A 22,954-nucleotide genomic window follows, 5' to 3' on the forward strand; every position below is an offset into this window, starting at 1 on the left:
AGAATACTCAAACATGTTTCCATAATTAGTCAATCATCTCAAAGTGGCTAACTCCTGTTGACTGTGCATCGGGATCTTGCCTGTTGACTGCAGTAAATGTCTCCATTATGCTCAATCTTTTATTCCACTTTTCAGGGGATTGCTCTGGTTTGCTGTATTGACAGGGCCATTCCATCCAATGAAACTTCTCTTAAAAACACCATGCCCAGTTGTATTCTGCACTTTTTGTTTAAACCATAGGGTTTGAACCCTCCCAGATGTTGTCATTCTGTCTTTAGCTTCCTTTCAGTAATTTTCCATCACCTGAAGCACTTTCAAAACAACCTTCCAGAAAAAGATATTTATAGAATTTGTTAGCAGAACACTAGGCCCCATCTTATACTGGTTTTACCATCTCCAATGTCCATTCCTCAAAAATCCAAAAACCATTGTCTCTCTTCACAATCTCTGTTCTTTCCCAATAGCATTTCTTTAGTTTCACTGCTTTACCACAGCTCAGTAAGTTTAACCTTTAAAGACTGAAAAACAAACATTTTTCCCGTCATCAATTTCCAGCTTCCCACGGCACGCGGGCTGAATGCCAGACTAAAAAATTACTTCTTTTACTTACAAAGTGAGTGTCTTCTACCTGTAACTGTGTACTGTTTTTCTTTATGAGCACCATATAAATATTGACACATGAAGTCAGATGTGTGAGTCTCTGGCAGGACAAGAAAAAAGGTATGAAGGATGAAGAGGAGCAAGGGTCCGTCAATGGTGGCAGTGAAACCTCTGGGCAGATGCACAAACTTTATTGGCATTATGAGCTTGCGTGTTCCAGGCTGCATCTTTGAGGAAGTGTTAACACAGTCAGATGATCCTTGGTGTTAATGGCATCCTGACCAAACACTCCAGCCTTGTGCTGGGCCTGGCCACCTCGCTGTGTCCTGAATATCCTCCTCCTGCCTACTCTTCCTCCTCCATGCTCTGCTCTTACTCTTCCTCCGATGAGCTATACCCTTCTGGTGCCTCACCATCTTCATAGTCCTCTCTAGATGGCCATGTTATGGAGAGTGCAGCAGGCCACCACATTTCATGAACCCTTACAGGAGCGCACAGCAGGGCACCCACCTGACTGGTCCAGGCACTGGAGCTCATCTTCAGAAGCCCAATGGCCAACTCAATGTTTGTCCTAGTGACCAGATGACTATGGTTGTAATTTCTCTGTACCTCTGGGTCAGGTTTTCATAGAGGAGTGAGTAGTGATCTCTTCAAGGAATATCATGGAGGAAGTTTTTGTTGTGGTTGCTGACCAGCTGAACGTTGAAGAAATGGAAGCCTTTCCTTTGCGTGCCTGGAATTGATGTATTGCACAGCTCTTGCAAAAAGGGCATCAGTGATGTAGGGGATGCAATAGTTTGCAGCTGTTTGTGAGATGCCACCAAGGTTCGCAACTTAATTCCTTGGAGGAAAGGCTGTTTGCCTTAATGACCCTGCTTCCACAGCCTTCTGAGGCAGAGAGTTCCAAAGTTGCATAACCCTCTGAGAGAAAAAAATTCTCCTCATTTCTGACCTATAAGGGCGGGGTCTAATTTTTAAGCAGTGCCCCCTAGTTTTGGGCTCACCCACAAGAGGAAACATCCTTTCCATATCCACCTTGTCAAGACTATTCAGGATCTTGTATACTTCAATCAATTCATCCCTTACTCTTTTAGACACCATTGGAAACAAGCCCAGTCTGTCCAACCTTTCCTCATAAGACAACCCACTCATTCCAGGAATTAATTTAGTAAATCTCCTCTTAACTGCTTCCAATGCATTTACATCCTTCCTTAAATAAGGAGACCAAAACTGCACACAGTATTCGAGATGTGGTCTCATCAATACCCTGTATAACTGAAGCATAACATCCTTACCTTTATGTTCAATTCCTCTTGTAATAAAGGGTAGCATTCCATTAGCCTTCTTGATTACGTGCTGTACATGCATACTAACTGTCAACGGCCTATTAAGGCCATTAAGAAAACAATTAAAGTAGTTATCAACACTGCCCATCTAACCTTAAGGTTGACGGGCAGGCGAAGAGCCCAAGTTTTTTAGGAAACCTCATCCATGGGCGGGATGAGGTTTCCTGAAGGTTTTATAAAATTATTAATTTTTGCACAATTCACAAACAGGCCCTGATGCTCCCTCTTCCTCCTGCCTGCACAGGTAGTGATGACCGCTACTGGCCATGCGTCACGCTGGGCGGGCCTTAGTGACCAGCCCACTTTAAATGGCGGCGCACAGACGATCGTGGGCAGTGATTGGCGCCGCGCCCGCCTGCACCTGCTCCCAACCAGCCCACCTGACATGCAGAGAATTCTCCCCTCTGTCTTTCTCTCTCGTAGCTACAGCTATCACCTCATAAAACTAACCCAAGAACGTTGCAAGCCATTAACCTTTCTCTTGTTTGGACTGCCAGGAAAACAAGCGGCAGAATGGAGGTTGTCTCGATCTCACATTCTGCTTTTGTTCCCCCGTTACACCCAGTGTGGGAAGACAGTGAAAAGAAGAATATTGTGCTCATAAGGAATAGAGTTCATTGCTATGCAGGAATGTTTTCGGGAATTTCTGTGGCTGTTGTCATTGGACAGGAGAGCAAGGCAAAACTGAACTCTTTTATTCTCTCACTGTCTGTCCATAGAGAGGGGTGTCTTTCATTTCTAAATAGGCTGTGGTGCTTCTTCCAAAAAAACCCTTGGTTTGTGTAGCCAATTTTTAATGTAACTCGCTGCAAACTCTCTTAAAATTAAATCAGAAGTTTAGTTTATTCACACATTTAGACCCAATGGTGATCGCAACTTTACACACACAAATATGCAGTAAGGGGGACAGAAATGAAGGAGTTTTACAACAATGAATAACTTAACAGTAAAAATAACCACAGAAATAGATATTAGTTCACATGATTTCTAGAGCCCAGAAAGTCCAAATCCAAAGGGAGTTGTTTGCAGGGCGGGGGTGGTGTGAGTGGGGGGGGTCTGGCAGTGGGGTGGGGGTGGCGGGTTCCCTCATGGAAAAGTTCCAGTTCATGGAAAAAGGGTCAAAGGGCATGTTTTTACCTCACTCTTAAGCACTTATTTGATAGCTGTATCCCCTAGTGGTGGTTTCTAGCACCCCGTCCACTCCTTTCCCCCATGTTTCAATTTATTTGAAATACTTTTGCTTCAGTGTTGAAGAAGGACATGAGCCTCACTGTCCATAGTCCGTTCTCTCCAATGATGCTGGCTGATTGACTGCACATTTGGGGTTTTCTTCAAGTTTGAACATTGGTGGTAATTTGCATTTTTGGATTCCAGAATTTCAACATAAATTTAACAACAGGCTCTCGATTTTAAGTGCGTTTTCCCAGTGAGCCAATTCATAATGATATTCCAAGAAAAACTCTGCAACGTCTTTTCAGTGCAATGTAGCCAAAGCATGATATTGAACTCAATGATTTTAAACTTATTTGAAGTTTGTTAGACATTCAATGTTGCTTAAAAAGTTGTAAAGTATATGTAATTCATTTAAGAAATCCTTTACAGATATATTTTCTGTAGAAAATATTTAGTATATTTGGATGATAAAACTATTTGAGTATGGATAATTGATAATCACAAATGATTTCAATATCTAAGGTTGAAAAAATACTATTAGTCAGATAGTAATATTCAGTTGACAGATGTTTTCCTATTGAATAATCATTATTCTAGTATCTCTGTAGAACACTAGTGAGTTCCTCACCATTCAGACAGTTTTAACTGCTGGAGGTAGACCATGGAATGCTTATTAGTGTATCATATTATTTACTCTGATCGCATTTGTTCTTTTTGAATTATGTGAGTTTCCATGTATTTCCATTTAATGATAAGCGTAAGATCTTAATTATGTTTAGTTTGAGACATACACACTCCTACGCATTTTCATAGATCCACAGGGACCAAGTCAGTACGAGTCAATCCTGATTCCTTTGAATCAGCATTGACACCTGGCACAAATTTCAGGATTATGGGTTTTTTAGGCTGCATGAATCCAGTCACATCCAAATCCAATGGAATCTGAAACAGGAAGAGCAATGCTATTACGAAGCCAACAGGAATGGTTTTGATTTTTAAAAATTCATTCACGGGATGTGGGCTTTGCTGACTGGCCCAGCATTTATTGCCCATCCCTAATTGCCCTTGAGAAGGTGGTGGTGAGCTGCCTTCTTGAACCTCTGCAGTCCATATGGTGTAGGTACACCCACAGTGCTGTTAGGGAGGGATTTCCAGAATTTTGACCCAGCAACAGTGACGGAACGACGATGTATTTCCAAGTCAGGATGGTAAGTAGCTTGGAGGGGAACTTCCAGGTGGTGGTGTTCCCATCTATCTGCTGCCCTTGTCCTTCTCAATGGTAGTAGTTGTGGGCTTGGAAGGTGCTGTCGAAGGAGCCTTGGTGAATTCTTGCAATGCATCTTGTAGATGGTACACACTGCTGCTACTGTGTGTCGGTGGTGGAGGGAGTGAACGTTTGTGGATGTGGTGCCAATCAAACGGGCTGCTCTGTCCTAGACGGTGTCAAGCTTCTTGAGTGTTGTAGGCGCTGCACTCATCCAGGCAAGTGGGGAGTATTCCAGCACACTCCTGACTTGTGCATTGTAGATGGTGGACAGGCTTTGGGGAGTCAGGAAACAAGTTACTCGGTGCATGATTCCTAGCCTCTGACCTGCTCTTGTAGTCACAGTATTTATATGGCTAGTCCAGTTCAGTTTCTGGTCAAGGATGTTGATGATGAGGGATTCAGTGATGGTAATGTCATTGAACATCAAGGGGAAATGGTTAGATTCCCTCTTGTTGGGGATGGTCATTGCCTGACACTTGTGTGGGGCGAATGTTACTTGCCACTTGTCAGCCCAAGCCTGGATATTGTCCGGGTCTTGCTGCTCTTGGACATGGACTGCTCAGTATTTGGGGCATCACGAATGGTGCTGAACATTGTGCAATCATCAGCGAACATCCCCACTTCTGACCTTAAGATGGAAGGAAGGTCATTGATGAAGCAGCCGAGGACACTACCCTGAGGAACTCCTGCCGTGATGTCCTGGAGCTGAGATGACTGACCTCCAACAATCGAATTGGCTGAAGATTGGTATCTGTGATGCTGGGGTCCTCTGGAGGAGGCCGAAATGGATCATCCACTGAAGATTGTAGCAAATGCTTCAGCTTTATCTTTTGCACTGATGTGCTGGGCTCCTCCATCATTTAGGATGGGGATATTTGTAGACCCTCCTCCTCCAATGTATTGTTTCATTGTCCACCATAATTCATGACTGGATGTGGCGGGACTGCGGACCTTAGTTCTGATGCTTGGTTATGGGATTGCTTAGCTCTGTCTTTCACTTGCTGCTTACGCTGTTTGGCATGGAAGTAGTCCTGTTTTATAGCTTCACCTGGTTGGTACCTGATTTTTAGGTATGCCTGGTGCTGCTCCTGGTATGCCCTCCTGCACTCTTCATTGAACCAGTGTTGATCTCCTAGCTTGATGGTAATGGTAGAGTGGGGGATATGCCAGGCCATGAGGTTACAGATTGTGTTCAAGTACAATTCTGCTGCTGCTGATGGCCCACAGCGCCTCAGGGATGCTCAATCTTGAGTTGCTAAATCTGTTTGAAATCTACCCCATTTAGGACAGTGGTAGTGCCACACAACACGATGGAGGGTATCCTCAATGTGAAGGCGGGACTTCGTCTCCACAATGATTGTGCAGTGGTCACTCCTACCGATACTGTCATGGACAGATGCATCTGTGGCAGGCAGGTTGGTGAGGATGAGGTCAAGTATGCTTTTCCCTCTTGTTGGTTCCCTCAGCACCTGCCGCAGACCCAATCTAGCAGCTATGTCATTTAGGACTCGGCCAGCTTGCTCAGCCATGGTGCTCCTGAGCCTCTTTTGGTGATGGACGTTGAAGTCCCCTGGCCAGAGAACATTCTGTGCTCTTGCCACCCTCAGTGCTTCCTCCACGTGGTGTTCAACATGGAGGAGCACTGATTCATCAGCTGAGGGAGACTGGTACATGGTAATCAGCAGGAGGTTTCCTTGCCCATGTTTGACCTGATACCATGAGACTTCATGGGGTCCGAGTCTATCTTGAGAACTCCCAGGGCAACTTCCTCTTGACTGTATGCCACTGTGCTGTCACCTCTGCTGGGTCTGTCCTGCCGGTGGAATAGGACATACCCAGGAATGGTGATGGTCGTGTCTGGGACATTGTCTGTAAGATATGATTCTGTGAGGATGGCTATGTCAGGTTGTTGCTTGACTGGTCTGTGAGACAGCTCCCAATTTTGGCACTAGCCCCTAGATGTTAGTAAGGAGGACTTTGCAGGGTTGACAGGGCTGCGATTACTGTTGTTGTTTCCGGTGCCTAGGTCGATGCCGGGTGGTCTGTCCAGTTTCATTTCTTTTTTGTGCCTTTGTAGCGGTTTGATACAACCAAGTGGCTTACTAGGCCATTTCAGAGGGCATTTAAGAGTCAACCACATTGCTGTGGGTCTGGAGTCACATGTAGGCCAGACCAGGTAAGGATGACAGATTTCCTTCCCTAAAGGACATTAGTGAACCGAATGGGTTTTTACAACAATCAACAATGGTTTCATGGTCATCATTAGACTTTTATTTCCAGATTTTTATTGAATTCAAATTCCACCATCTGCCATGGTGCGATTTGTCTCTGGATTACTAGTCCAGCGACAATACCACTACATCATTGCCTCCAACAACAATAGATGGTTCTTTCCCATATTCTTTCCCCTCTATATTCACTTTAACAAACAAAACAATTAAATTCTCACTGGTGTCTCCTTGCATGGCACGAGAGTCAAGTGTTGTAAGAATGAAGCGAGTGCTACTTTCATCACAAGTTGGGCAAATTTCATTCCAATGCAGTTCTGAGGGCCCACACCAAATGGGAGGATCTGGCAGAGATCCATGAGGGTATGCATGCCATGGTCTCTGTTGTGGAGTAGTCCATGTGGAACATGAGCACTGCGTTGACCCTCATGGCCAAGCACACTGCTTTTTTATTATTTTTTCATGGGATGTGTGTGTCACTGGCTAGCACTTATTACCCATCCCTTAAATGCCCTGGTTCAGAGGGCATTTAAGAGTCAACCACATTGCATGTAGGCCTGATCAGGTAAGGACAGCAGATTTCCTTCCCAGATGGGTTTCTAAACAATCAACAATGGTTTCATGGTCATCATTATACTTCTAATTCCAGATTTTTATTGAATTCAAATTCCACAATCTGCCATGGCAGGATTTGAACCCAGGTCCCCAGAGCATTACCCTGGATTACTAGTCCAGCAACAATCCCACTACACCATCAACTCCCCTCCCTCCACTGGGAGTGGCAACTCTCATAGAGAGACAGCTCCAGGGACAGAATGAGGGTTCCTGGAGTTGCGCTTGGATCTGCAAGCCCTCACACAGGCAATGACCCCAGGTGGTCAATGTCAGTGTGGGAGATGGATGAGGCACCCATTATCCCAGCTAGGTGCCCGTCCATCCATGGTGATCAGGGAGGTCCTCATGTTAGCACATGAGCTGCTTGTTGTATCTGCGAGCTCCTCTCAGGACGCTCTGGATAATGGCAGCAGCTCCTCCCCCTCCGCCAGTGACCATTGCATTTGATGAGGCTGCGATGACTGGGGAGATGCCAGCCTTGGCACTAGCTGCTCCCTCTCAGGCGGGGACAGCACAGGCTCCACTGGCTAAAGGATGACCGCCAAGTTCATCAAGGCCAACAGGACAGCAGAGTCAGCAGGCTGCCTCCAGTGCTGCAGGGGTTGGGCACCAAGACGTGGCATTTAGAAATGTAAGTTAAAGGCTCCAAGAGCACAAGAAGGACAGTTCACGGGTGATTTTCTGTTAATTTATGTTTGGTTTATATGGCTGCTGGTGTAGACATCAACACCAGTAATGGTAATGTCATTATGCATTCAATGTGATAATAACATTAAATTTGTTTTTGTTCTGATGGCCTGAATATGCTTCACCTTTTTCTTTCTGGTGCAGAGTATGCCAGCATGTAATGCTGGACATGAATGGCTCTAAACTTTATTGCACAAGGATTGAGTGGATTTTGGGGTCATTTCAGACATTCGGGATGGAGGCAGTAGCCCTGGCATGAGGTGAGAGTGGTTCTTCGGCAAACTGGCTGGAGGAGCATTGGATCAAGGTGTCCCTGGTATCCCTGCCTCTCTGGAGGTTACAGAGGTCTGCCTCCACCCCCTCAGTGTTCTCCTCCATGCCCCTCTTCTGACTTACTACTGGATTCATCCTCTATGGCCTGTGGAGCTGCGTCAAGATCCTCTCCCTCTAGTGGGTCCACCCTTGCCAGTGCCAGATTGTGGAGAGCGCAGCATACAACCACTATCAGTAACGTCCACTCTGGGGTGGTATTGTAGTGCTCCCCATAAATGGTGGAGGCATCGGAAGTGCATCCTGAGAAGACCTATTGTCCTCTTTACCACCACCCTTGTGGAGACTCCTATTATAAAGAAGCTAGGCCTCTGTTCTTGTGTGACAGAGAGGCATCATAAGCCACCTTTTCAACGAATAGCCCTTGTCATCCAGCAGCCATCCATCCATCCAGTCAGGCTGCAGCACTGAAGAGCCTTGGCACCTGGGAGTGTCTCAGGATGTAAGCATCATGGGAGCTGGCAGGCTACCTTGCACAGACTTGCAGAATCTGCATCCTGTGGTCACACACTATCTGCACGTTCATGGAGTGGAATCCCTTCCTCTTGACGAAGGCACCCAGCCCACCTGTTGGTGCCTTGATGGCCACATGTGAGAAGTGAATTGCACCCTGGGTGCAGGGGTACCCAGCAATCGCTGCAAAATCCCTGGCTCGCTCAGCCTGGCTGGCCTCGTCCGTACAGTAAAGAATAAATATCAGTACCTGCCTGAACAGAGCTTCTGTCACCAGCTTGATGCAACAGCTGATTGGGAGACTCCACACAGATTCCCCACTGGCCCTGGAAAGAGCCGGAGGCATAGAAGTTGAGGACCACTGTGACCTTCAGAGCCACTGGCATGGGGTGTCCGTCCACACAGTCGGAGCTGATCTCAGGCCCAATCATCTGACAAATGGAGGTCATGATCTCCCTGGAGAGGCGGAGCCTCCTTCGGCATTGCACCTCGGACACATTGAGGTAGCTGCATCGCCGCATGTAAACTCTAGCAGCAGGATAGTGATGTCTTCTGTGGCCCCTTCCACCTTGGATTACCTGCTGGCCCTGTGCCCCTTGTGCCTGCGCCTCTCCTCCCACAGGTCCCTGCCCTAGAAACTGCATAGGAACATGTGGCCTCCTCTCCCTTCTGCTCCTCTCTTCCTCCTCAGAGGAGGTGCCACCAGTGGAGACCACAATCCCCATTCCCAGGGTAAGGGAAGGCTGTCTGATACCTGGAAGGGTCCACATTGCCTGAATCCTCCAGGGTCCTTGGAGATACCAATAAGCCCTAAAATGAAGGCTGGAAATGCTAACAATGAAGCCCCAAACAGAGATGAAGCTGCCAAGTACCAATAAGCAACCAGCAGCAAACTATCTCCAAAACCCCTCACTACTCACACTGGCAATGCTGCTGAACCTTTTTATCCCGTCCTTTGATGAGGTTTAGCAAATTGTCGGCTGCTGCTTGCTTGTTTTGCATGTGATGAGTGCAAAATCGCACCGGCAACGTAAAATTTAACTTAATTGCCTTTTTAATGGCCTTAACTGGCCTCATAGTTGCTGGCAGGCATAGCTCTGACTCCCGTGCGTGGCTGCTGACCAAAATATCGTGCGAGTGTGTGATGACATCAGGACGCTCGCCCGACATCATCACGCGTTATTTTACACTCGAGCTGGTCAGGCGTGCGCCTGCCTGCTCAGTGAAAAATTCTGCCCATTAACTGGTTGGTTTCAGCTGCCTCTGCAGTCCACCCCCTCCACAATAGTGGCCCGGCGGCTGGTTCTAACTTTTATTTCCAACTGTAAAAAGTTGGAAAATAAGCACCCTCTCTTTTACTTACCTGAAATGGCAGCTAGCTGCTTCTTTCATGTTGCGAAAGCCTCCTATTGGCCCTCCAGCATCTAGAGCCCACCTGCCATCCTTATTTGGATGGTGAACCTGCTTCTTGGCTATTGGCCAATTCAGAGAAAATCACTGCTGGGTGACTGTTACCCACACAGTGTGGGCTTCTGACCCCTATTTAATACTGTCATAGGCAAGGAACATAAATACTAATAGAAAAATCTGGAATTCCCTTCCTAATAGCACTGTGGGTGTACCTACACCACATTGTACGTAGGTTAATATGGAATTATGAAGTCAGAAAATGTCAAGAAGCGAGGCATGATTTATTCATTTAGTCAAAGTAAGGTTCTGATGTATGGGGAGAGTTGGAAGAAAATGTCAGGCTGTTGTAAAAGCTGGTGTCAGGGAAACATTCTGTTAGGAGCTGGATAAACATGTTTGTCGTCCGCTGGCCTGGATAACTAAAGACAATAGCAAATAAGTAAACGTGCTGTGCGTGAGATCAGGATGTACAAATTGATAATGAAGTTATGGTAAACTAATCAGGTTGGCTAAAGCAAGATTTCACCCTGTAAATCAATCAGGTTGGCTGAAATTAAATTAAACTAATATGGCAAGAGATGGGTAGAGAAAGGGGTATAAAGAAAGAAGCTATTTTGTATTCAGTGTGCAACCAAGAAAAGGGAAGATAGACTACGGTCACAAGAACACAGCAAGAGACAGCACAGCAAGAGACAGCACTGCAAATCAACTGGGGAGTCCAGAGCTGGTGTTCATAAGAACAGATCATAACTACCACCTTGTTAAGTACCACTTATTGTGCGACCTGAATAAACGTACGACTGCATATACCAAATGCCTCGTACCTGGGGTGGTCAGTGACTAGTCAGAATTAAAGATCCCAAACATTGCCTTGAACTATCGTTCAAGAAGATGGTTCACCACCACATCTCAAAGGCAATTAGGGATGGATAAAGATGTGGCCAAGCCAGTGATGCCCACATCACATGAAAGAATTTTTAAACATCAGAAATAAAATAGAAAATGCTGCTGTTACTCAACAGATCATACAGCATTTATGGAGAAAAAGTTCATGGCCCAGATCTTCCGGTCTCTACGACCCAAGATATATGTTGAGACCCCACAGAAGTCCTAATGAACTGCCCACCATAGGAATTACCCAGGAAGTTTGGAATTCTGACAGGCAATTCCCCTGCTCCCTGGAACCCTCTGCGAAAGTGCCCGAAACTTCGGACAGTTTTATGTTAATAATCTGGATGCTTGTCAAAGAAATGTTAGACAGAAGAAACCTACTCTAATTCCTGGGCAGCTAAAAAAACTGACTCCACATTCAACTTCACCCACCTACCCATTCACTAACATCACACTGGACATTTAACTTACCTTATGACAGCTGGTGTCGTAAAAATGGGGGTGGTGTCCTGTCTTCCCTTCAAAATTAGCTCTTGATAGACATTGTGCTCCGCACTTCTGGAGAAACCAGGCTCCGAAGACCCGGCAAGAAAGGTGGAGCAGTATCGGCAGAAAAGTTCGAGCGTAGTGACAATCAGGTGATGATTGCTGTTCTGCAGACGGCCCTGTCTAACGTTTCAGGTCAATGACCTATGTCAGAGTTCTTAAAAACATTCTATTGACAGGAAATTTCTGGAACCAATAATTCATCTTTTTAACTCCATTCTGCTTTGACATTTTGAATGTGTGCCTTCATATAACCTCAACAGACTCAATCATAGCAGACAGCTTGAAATCACATTAAGAGATGGAAACAGACCACTGGGGCCAACTGGTCTATTCAGGATTTTATTCTCCATACAAACCTCTTCCTATCCTATCAGCATATATGTCTGTTCCTATACAGCCTTCTTTTAACCAGATCTGTGCTATTTGCCTCAACCACTCTCTGGTAGCAAATACCCCATGCTGGAGAAGGGCAGTTGTTGTGAGATATACAATTTCTCCCACTGTATTCTCCAACATGGCAATTGGAAACAGCTCAAACCAGCAGAGAATGGAGGGGACCATAAACCCATAACTGCTCCCACTTCTACATGAGCTACCTTCTCTGCTCCCTCATAAGAGATGTACATGATCACAGGTATGCTGGCTTGCCATTCCTTCACAGAGCCGCGCTCGCCCAACCAGCAGGTGAGACAAGGACTTGAAGAGACAATGGCCCCATCCTGCTGACTTTTGCAGGTGATTGGATGGAGGTGTCGCTTGACTGATTAAATGTGTCTTCCTGATGAGATGTCAAACAGAGGCCTTATCTGCCCTCTCAGGTGGATGTATAAGATCCCAGAGCATTATTCTGAAGAAAAGCAGGGGTGCTCTCCCTGTTGTTCTGGCCAATATTTAACCCTCAACCAACATCACCAAATCAGATTATCTGTTCATTATCACATTGCTGTTTGCTATATGCAGATTGACTGTCGTACTTCCTACATTACAACAGTGATTCCATGTCAAAAGTACTTCATTGGCTGTAAAGTGTTCTGCAATGTCCTGAGGTTGTGAAAGGCACTTCACAAATGCAAGATATTTCTTTAAGGCTACTCCATTAACATCTTATATCACCATAAATTAGGCAGAAAAAAATGGACACTGAGCGGAAGAAGGACACATGAGGATGAAAAGTTTGGTCCAAAGGTAGGTAGTAAGGAGGATCTTAAAGCTGGAGAGACAGAGGTTTAAAAAAGGGGATTCCAGAGCTTAAGGCCGAGACAGCTGAAGTATCAAGTGAAGCTGATGGCGGTTGCATAAGCCTACTAATGTGGGTAACAATGAGGCCAGAGGGAGAGACAGAGAGAGAGAGAGAGAGGGTGTGGGCCAGCAGTCGGTGCCAACAGTGTGAAAGATCCCAACGGTGGCAGCAGTTCTGTAGGCCAGTGGGGCGCTGGGTGCTTCAGGACCGTGCCATATCTCTTAAATTGGCCCTTCAAATCTCTGAATGATCAAAGACCAAACGTACCCCAGAAGATGTGGTATAGGACCTCTTGGCAGTCCCAGCACAAGGTCTCTGAGGGAATTGATCAGGAAGTTTGAACTTCTGATGGGAAATTCCTCTGCTCCTAGCTCCTGAGATCCTCCAAAGAAGTCTCCAACTTTGAGTGAGACTTAGAGATTTCAGACAGTTCCAACTTACTTACCTGGATAGTTACCCAGGAAATGTTAAACAGGAAAATACCTAGTCTAACTCCTGGGGAACTAGACAACTGACACCTCTAATCACTCACACTGACCCCCTCGACCCTCCCCAACTACCTCCATGATCTGACCTGACTAGCCCCCACCCGACCTGACCTAACCCCACCCCTCCAAACCTGACCTAATTCTCACCCATTGCCCAACCTGGCTAGCCCTGACCTGACAACCTCTTGACCCAATTACATTGGAAATAGAGTTGCTGATCCTGTTCAGCAGATCAAGGTCAGTGTCTTCCCTATGTTTGTCCTTCTGATGTTAGGGTCTCATTCTATGATGTGGTTCCATGGATGCTATTACCCTTTGGTAATGTGCTGCAGAGTTCATTCTTTATCTGTCAGCTATATATCGATCATGACTGGCTACTTGGCATTGCAGTCCATCCTATCTGATCGTGGAAATTATTATCAACCGACATATTTATATTTGCAGTCTTCTGGAAGTGTTATGGGTCAGTAAGCAGGAATCTTGGGTGATTTTTTTTTTGTCTCTCCCCCTATCCCAGGGATTCTGAGGCCAATTGTAGTTGTCTTACTGTTGCCTGACCAGGATCCCACTGTGGCAGGCGGAGTAGGAGGAACCCCTTTAAAGAGCAGCCGCTCAGGCAGGGAAGACCTCTAGCCTGCATGGCATGCTGACCCCACAGTTTGCTGCTGGGAGGCCACCTCCAAGCAGTTAAACTGCCACCTGCAGGAACCTAGAGTTTGACTGAGGAAAGATCTCGGTCAAACCCCTTTAAGTGGCCGATAATTACCTTAATTGCCTGCCCGCTACATGTGGGTGGGTAACCCTGCCAACCGTTCATCCCGTTTCCACAATAATGGTCCAGGGCAAGAAGGAGCCCGGGAACTGCCAAGCAGGCCTGCAGCACTGTTTTTTAGCACCTACCTGCCTCCGTCCCTGGTCCCGGTGGGGCATAAAAATCAAGGCCACAGGGTACAAATGGTTATTATTTATTCAGGTTTTGTGCGAGGGTCTCTGCAGCAACAGCAGAAGTCCCAGCAAATTATAGCTTGGCATAAGTCACTCATGTCATAATTTCCTTGAAGTCTATCACCGTCATAAATGTGTAGGCTGCAGATAAGCCATTAGCATGATGAAAGCTTTCATCACTTCAGGCCACATATCAAGTGCAGTTGAGTGTTGGAGTGAATTCACTGAGCATGTCACAGAGTTGCTGAGCCACCCAGATCTTGGTCTTTGCTGAGCTGCAGCTTCGATTGAAAATGCCACAATTGAACCTGACACCTCTGAGGAGACCAGACAGGGTTCCTGCTCCTAATCACTCTCTGGCTGCTTTTGCTATGGACAAGATCAGACTCTGTCATGATGGTAAGGGGTGCTGTCCACATGGAGTAATCGGCCAATGCTCAACCTAAGTCCACAAATGAACACTGGTCACTGAGTGATATTCATGGAGCTCCATCTCACCAAGTTGTCAGTCGGTGAAGAGAATAGGAACTGAAAGAAAACACTCACTCTTTGGAGAATTGAGTAGCTCAGTGAGTCAGTGTCAGGGTAGAGGAGACTATACATCCAGGCACTTGGTCTTGTGAACAATATGGAATATCCATGTGGATCTGCAACTTGTTCATCTTTTTATTGTGGAGAGGGCTCTACATCTGTCTCTTTGGTTAGCACCTGTTCACTTTTCAAAAATTCCAGCAGATCCATTGGAGGTGTTAGTTATACTATACAATGGATCCTAATTAGTTTGCTGTCTAACCTAATATCATGTGCCAAAGAATCCAGCTTCTTATTGTGTCATGATGATGTGACTTGTGCATGAAAGATATCAATCTGTAATTTTACCGGCTGATAAAACATACATTGAGCTGCTTAAAATAATTTAAGACAGGAGAAGACACTGACTAAAGAAGGCTGTCACAAGTCACCTAATGTCTGGTATTGCAAGTTGACCAGCTTCTGGAAAGTTCCAACGTGGAATACAATTCAGACATGTCACAACATGTCCTCCTGCAGAGATAGGAAGTCTGCTAGAACAATAGTTATGTGAAAGTTGTTTTCCTTTCTCAACAAGATGGATACTCATTCATTCAGAGGGTTAGTGGCTGGGATATTACAGAATCAAATCATCTCGAGCCATGAAACAAAAGCAATCATTGGTTCAGGCATCAGCTAAACCCCCTCTGAAGTTGTCATTCGGAGGGGGGGAAGGGTCATGTGACTGAAATAACCATTTTGGAATCTCTTTAATGCAGTGGGCAAGCCACTAAGAAGAAGTATAGTAGTGAGGAAAAACTGCCAATGAAGCAGTGATACTCTCCCTCCTCTCCTCTCTCAAGTCAAGGCCCTACCTCTCACAGTTTATAAATCCAGCATAGAGATAATACATTTTCCATCAAAAGGAGACTCAAGTGAAAAATTCATCAACTTCTGGAAAAGACAAATTACGGAAATAAAAATAAATTATCTCTGGTAATTGCAGTTAAATGGGATTCAACTCAACTCCTGGAACATAAAGGTGAACCTGGAAAAGTTTCTGCCACAGTGATCAGCAAAAGACTCATAAACAATGAAGTCTATTTTTTTATGTTCCAGCATTAAACTTTAATTTGACTAAAAAAAGTAACTACCTACAGTATAGCTTGTAAAAATTTGCATGCTTGTATGTGTGTGTGTGAATGTGGGTCACGAAAGGTTGGGACACGTGGGATTACCTTTTAAAGTATTTTTTATATCTTTACCTCAATTAGGTTTTTAAACCAATAAAAACAAACACATTTCTTCTTAAAACTCAAGAAAGCCTGTCAGACTCATTTCTTTGAAATCAGCAGATAAATGGCTAAACATAGACATTGAGTAATCCTTCTAAATCCTTCACAAACCTGTTACAATCAAACTTGGAGTAGTACGACAGGGGAGTCATATTTTAACCCCCACCTCATGTGGCCATAACAATTGGTTGGATGGACGACTAACTACCCTAGTTCTGATGCCACCATTTTGTATTGGCTGGGAGGGGGAGAGCTGAAAGGCAGCACCTGGATGTACTTCCAATAGTTGGATTGGGTTTCAGACCAGCACAATATATTCTTTTGAACTTGCATTGTAATTAAAGCTGCCCTTGAAAGGCCAGGAACCATCAGCTTTAGTAATGTTTACTGTCTGTGGTCCCACTGCACAAAGGGGTTGGAGTTTATTGTAAAGCTGCTGCCACTAAATTTACAATATCCATGGGTTGTTATATGATTCTCTTCTAGTCGTGAATGTTGCTGGGTTTCTGCTGAAACAGTGATTAAAACAATCCACAATCCTGTCACGAATCTCTGATACCTGAACCTTGTTTGAAGGTGTTCAATATTGTTTACACTTTTAAGTGATAATATCTATTTGACACAGGATTGGTGTTTGAATAAGAGAATATTTTAATGTATTTATAAACTGGAAGGTATATTTGATTTAGTTCATACTGACCAATTTGTTTTGTTGTTTATAAGATTGTAACCACTTCAATTCCATTTGGGTTATTTAAACAGACGGGAGTTCCAGGTCCAAGGCCACTGCCATTCATTGGAACAATATTCCATTACAGAAAGGTTTGTTTGTTTTCTCTTTCTCCACCATGTCAATAACTCCAGTTAGAATGTCGCCTATTATAAAATTATTCTGCTCCAGCCCTGTTTCTCCCTTTAATCGAGAGCTGAGAGTGACGTCTCTGAAGCTCCTGTTTATATTTGGGTCACGGGAGACTCTGGGCAGAGCAGGGCTGGTACAGACTGACTGTCTCTTTTCACACTCCAAGTGCTTCATTTAGTGGACCAGCCGAAAGCTGGAGAAATTCTCCCGAAGGACAATCTCACTAAGTGTTTGTAGAGTCTAGTTTGAATTCATTCCCCTGTATTTGGCAGTGAGAGTGCTCTGAGCATGGTTCATGACCTGCCCGTGCCCAGTCAGATCAAGATGAGCCCAAATTTGTTGCAAATACCTCATCTACATGATTGCAACATCTGGCTGAGTGGATCCCACCCTGCAGTCTTCTTATATGTCAGAATGTTCTACCCTCAGCAGGAGTCTGAACAATGTTGTTCAGAAAGAACATGATGCAGTCAGCCTGCTCTTCTTGAAGGCAGGCTGTCCCTCTAAAAGGGAGATTTCACTGAAGAATATTGCTGCAATTTAAATGATACCAAAGTGATCATCAGGGCAGGGAGCGGGTTCCAGGGTGACATACATGGAGGGGGTGTGGAAGGAGCAGTACCATGATTCCACAGGGGGCCAGGAGGCCCTGCAGGGCCACTCTCAGAATGGAAATGGCAAGGGGTGGGCAGGGAGGTCAACTTCAAGTCTTGACCCGAGAACCTGGCAACAGTGCCACAAAAAGCCTAATAGCCTCACGGGGGTGGTCAATACCAGTGAGAACACCATCACATGACATTTCCTATAACCATAACAGCCTCTCACACTGTTCAATGCACCACACCCCTATCACTCACCTAGCAGCACTCTCTCGAACTCTGGGATTATGTCTAAAATCCAGATACTTCACCTCACCCTCACACACCTATCAGTGTTGTCAGCCTCACACCCATCTCTTGCTGCCTCCATGCACCTCCATCAATTTAGCTATGGCAAGAACATTACCCAAACACAGTGCAACACAATCACTGACATTCTGACCTCTCTACTTTCAGAACCAGGTAGCACACAATAGTAGGAAGCAGAGCAGAACCTGTGGGGGACAAGGACACCTGTATCTCTGATTGTCCACATCATGGGGACAGCAACAACTCTTATGGCATCTGGGGTTGCTGAGCACATTGGAGGATAACCTTGTGTTTCTGTCTTATGTGCTCTCTCAACGTTTAGCTCATCCCCATCCAGCTATCTGCCAGGTCAAGCTGCTGATAACTTGACCATGGACCTCTTGCTTTATACCCACTCCCCCTTGTCCCCATGCTTTATCTTAATCCTCCCCCTTCTGAATTCCTGCTTTCAGACATCCAAGAACTGCCACATGCCCAACCATAGATGCCCAAAGAGGTAAAGAGAGAGCAACAGCACAGCACTGATGGAGAAACCCCATCAATTCATCTGACACTCGCAGCCACCAACTTGGATTCTATGTGCATGTAACTTGGAGGTTAGAGGTTTTATACTCATTCATGGGATGTGGGTGTCACTGGCTAGACCAGCATTTATTGCCCATCCCTAATTGCCCTTCAGAAGGTGGTGGTGAGCCTTCTTGAACTGCTGCAGTCCCTGTGGTATAGGTACATCCACAGTGCTGTTAGGGAGGGAATTCTAGTATTTTGACCCAGCGACAGTGAAGGAGCAGCGATATATTTCCAAATCAGGATGGTGCGTGGCTTGGTGGGGATCTTCCAGATGATGTGGTTCCGATGTGTCTGCTGTCCTTGTCCTTCTAGATGGTAGTGGTCATGGGTTTGGAAGGTGCTGTCTGAGGAGGCTTGGTGAGTCCCTGCAGCGCATCTTGTAGATGGTACACACTGCTGCTACTGTGCATCAGTGGTGATGGGATTGAATGTTTGTTAATGTGGTGCCAATCAAGCGGGCTGCTTTGTCTTGGATGGTGTCAGAGTGTTGTTGGAGCTGCACTCATCCAGGCAAGTGGAGAGTATCCTATCAAACCCCTGACTTGTGCTTTGTAGATGGTGGACAGGCTTTGGGGAGTCAGGAGATAGGTTACCCGTCGCAGGATTCCCAGCCTCTGACCTGCTCTTGTAGCCACAGTATTTATATGGCTAGTCCAGTTCATGTTTCTGGTCAATGGTAACCCCCAGGATGTTGATAATTGGGAATGCAGTGATGGTAATGCCATTGAATGCCCAATAGTTCGATTCTCTCTTGTTGGAGATGCTGATTGCCTGACACTTGTATAGCATGAATGTTACTTGCCCCATGTCAGCCCAAGCCTAGATATTGTCTAGGGCTTGCTGCCTTTGGACATGGACAGCTTCAGTATCTGAGGAGTCACGAATGGTGCAGAACATTGTGCAATCATCAGTGAACATCTCCACTTCTGACCTTATGATGGAAGGAAGGACATTGATGAAGCCGCTGAAGATGGTTGGGCCTAGGACACTACCCTGAGGAACTCCTGCAGTGATGTCCTGGAGCTGAGATGACTGACATCCAACAGCCACAAACATCTTCCTTTGTGCTAGGTATGATTCCAACCAGCGGAGAGTTTTCCCCTGATTTCCATTGACTCCAGTTTTGCAGGGGCTCCTTGATCTGCACTCAAATGCTGCCTTGATGTCAAAGGCAGTCACTGTCACCTCATCTTGGGAGTTCAGCTCCTTTGTCCATGTTTGACCCAAGTCTGTAATGAGATCAGGAGCTGAGTGGCCCTGGCGGAACCCAATCTGGCCGTCAATGAGCAGGTTATTGCTAACCAAGTGCTGCTTGATAGCACTGTTGATGACCCTTTCCATCACTTCATTGATGATCGAGAGTAGATTGATGGGGCAGGTAATTAGGTGGGTCGGATTCATTCTGCTTTTTGCGTACAGGACACACCTGGGCAATTTTCCACATTGCCGGGTAGATGCTAGTGTTGTAGCTGTACTGGAACAGCTTGGCTGGGTGTGCGGCAAGTTCTAGAGCACAAGTCTTCAGTAGTATTGTCAGGACCCATAGCCTTTGCAGTGTCCAGTGTCTTTTGCCGTTTCTTGATATCATGTGAAGTGAATTGAGTTGGTTGAAGATTGGCATCTGTAATGCTGGGGACCTCTGGAGGAGGCCGAGATGGATCATCCATTTGGCACTTCTGGTTGAAGATTGTTGCAAATGCTTCAATCTTGTCTTTTGCACTGATGTGCTGGGCTCCCCCATCACTCTGGGTGATGGGCAATTGAAGTCCCCCAACAAGAGTACATTCTGTATCCTTGCTACCCTCAGTGCTTTTTCCAAATGGCATTCAACATGGTGGAGCACTCATTCATCAGCTAAGGTGGGGGAGAGTGAGTGTGGTATGTGGTTATCAGCAGGAGGTTTCTTTGCCCATGTTTGACCTGATGCCATGAGACGTCATGGGGTCTGGCGGCAATGTTGAGGACTCCCAGGGCAACTCCCTCCAAACTGTGTATACCACTGTGCCACCACCTCTGCTGGGTCTGTCCTGCTGGTGGAACCAGGACATGCCCAGGGATAGTGATGGTGGTGCCTGGGACATTGTCTGTAAGGTCTGATTCCGTGAGTATGACTATGTTGCTTGAAGCAATTTTGGTTCTAGACCCCAGATGTTAGTAAGGAGGACTTTGCAGGGTCAACAGGCTGAGTTTGCTGCTGTCCTTTCTGGTGCCTTGGTCGATACTGGGTGGTCCATCTGGTTCCATTCCTTTTAGGCTTTTTAGCATTGCCAATTTTAGCAGATTGATGCAACTGAGTGACTCACATTTAAGAGTCAACCACATTGCTGTGGGTCTGGAGTCACCTGTAGGGCAGATTTCCTTCCCTAAAGGGCATTAGTGAGCCAGGTCAGTTTTTACAACAATCTTTTCATGGTCATTATTAGACTCATAATTACAGATTTTTATTGAATTCAAATTTCACCATGTGCCTTGATGGGATTCGAACACAGGGCCCGAGACCATTGGGTCTCTGGATTACTAGTCCAGTGACAACACTACCTCTTGCCTTGATCAGCGTATGGGGAGTTATCTGGGCATAAGTGGACTGCAGCTAGGCCAGGGGTAGAAGAAGCCTCTATATCTGCTTTCAGCTTTGTTTGTATTTGTCAAGAAAGAGATAATACAACAATAATGACCAAATAATCTGATTTGGTAATGTGGTTGAGGGATGAACATTGCCCAGAACAGCAGGGAGAACTCCCCTATTCTTCTTCAAAATAGTGGAATCTTTTCTGTCCAGCAGCAGAGAGGCCAGACAGGGCCTCAGGTTAGCTTTTCACCTGAAAGACAATGGCCTGAATTTTATCCTTGGCGGGCGGGCATGATCGGCGGGCTCGCAACTGGTCAGGAATTGGACCGCTGCCCGCGATTTCATTCCGACCGGCCAATTAAGGCCTGCCCAGCCTGAAATGTGTTTTCCCCATGGTCGGGTAGGGCCGGGCTGGGGCGGGGGCTTATTGGCCCCCAGGTCCAATTGCGACCCAGTGGCTGGTTTAAGCCTGGAAGGCTGCCAGGGAAGAACATATTTGCAGTGTTCTGAACACTGCAGTTATGGCCTCAAGCATGGCTGGAGAAGACAGGTGGGAGCACAGGTCGGGTGGGCACTCGGCCCCCCCGGGTTTCGGACGAGCGCCTCACGGTCCTGCTGGGGGAGGTGTCTGCCAGAAGGGACAGCCTTGTACTAAGGAATGGAAGGAGGAGGCCACCGCACCTACATAACGGGCTTGGGGAGAAGGTGGCAGCACATGTCAGCAGCCATGACTCAGATGTGTCCTGCAAGGTGTTCCTCAGCTGAGGTTAGCCAGACTGCAATGTGCTGCAGGTAGAGAATGGAGTAATCAATGCTCCTATGTCCTTTCAGGAGGAGACGACCCATGACCATAATTGAAAGGTCGCGGACCAGCAGAGGCCCCGCTAACCTCCTAATCCTATCCAGATACAAGCAGGACGCCGTGGAGCTGGAGAGGCGCCACGCACCTCGGTAAACCGGCCGCAGGAGGAGCTGGATGTCAAATGAACGTAAGAGTGCAGTGCACAGAGGTGAGAGTTTTGGATGGTACAAACATTCTTGTGTAGTCTCTTCATTGATGGAAGCCTCAAATCTGGATTCCCCATGCATCATTGAAAGACGCTGGCAGTATGATGCAGATCTCCATTGTCTCACCAGGGTGCCTGGCATGCACAGTGACAGTGTGATGACTTAAACTAATGACATGTCCTTGTTCTCCCTTAGAACTGTACACAATATTCCAGTTTAAATCTAATGAGTGTCTTACATAAATTCAGCATAACCTCCTTGCTCTTGTACTCTATGCCCCTATTAATAAAGCTCAGGATACTATATGCTTTATTAACTGCTCTCTCCACCTGCCCTGCCACCTTCAATGATCTATGCACATATATATTTCTGCTCCTGCACCCCTTCAAAATTTCACCCCTTATTTTATATTGCCTGTCCAGGTTCTTCCTACCAAAATGCATCACCTCACACATGAGGCCATGTGGAGTCCATGCAGAGCATGAGCACTGCGTTGACACTCATGGCCAAGCGCACTGTCTCCTCCATTGAGAGAGTGGCAACTCTCATGGAGAGGCAGCTCCAGGAACAGAATCAGGGGTTCCCTGATTCGGATCTGCAAGCCCCTCACATAGGCAATGACCTCAGGTGGTCAATGCCAGTGTGGGAGATGGATGAGGCACCCAGCATCCCAGCTAGGTGCCCATCCATTAATGGTGAGAATGGAGGTCCAGAACGACCTCACGTTGGTGCATGAGCTGCTTGTCATCTTTGCGGGCTCCTCTCAGGGTGCTCTGGATAACGGCAGCAGCTCCTCCACCCTACTGCCAGTGACCGTGGCAATTGATGAGGCTGCAATGATTAGGAAGATGCCAGCTGTGGCACTGGCCGCTTCCTCCCAGGTGGGGCCAACACAGGCTCCACAGGCCAGAGACAACCGCCAAGGTCATCAAGGCCAACAAGACAGCAGAGTCAGCAGGCTGTCTCTAATGCCGCCACCTGTTGGGGGGGTGGGGAGGGGGGCACCAAGA

The 22,954-nt window shown here is 46.3% G+C and overlaps 1 pseudogene; it reads right to left on the reverse strand.

Annotated features, from left to right (window-relative positions):
* Window positions 1–3,926: 3,926 nt before the first annotated feature.
* Window positions 3,927–22,954, reverse strand: part of LOC121288374 — a 102,586-nt pseudogene continuing 83,558 nt past the window's right edge.

Source organism: Carcharodon carcharias, chromosome 15 (genome assembly GCF_017639515.1).
Source record: "Carcharodon carcharias isolate sCarCar2 chromosome 15, sCarCar2.pri, whole genome shotgun sequence".
NCBI classification, from domain to species: Eukaryota; Metazoa; Chordata; class Chondrichthyes; order Lamniformes; family Lamnidae; genus Carcharodon; species Carcharodon carcharias.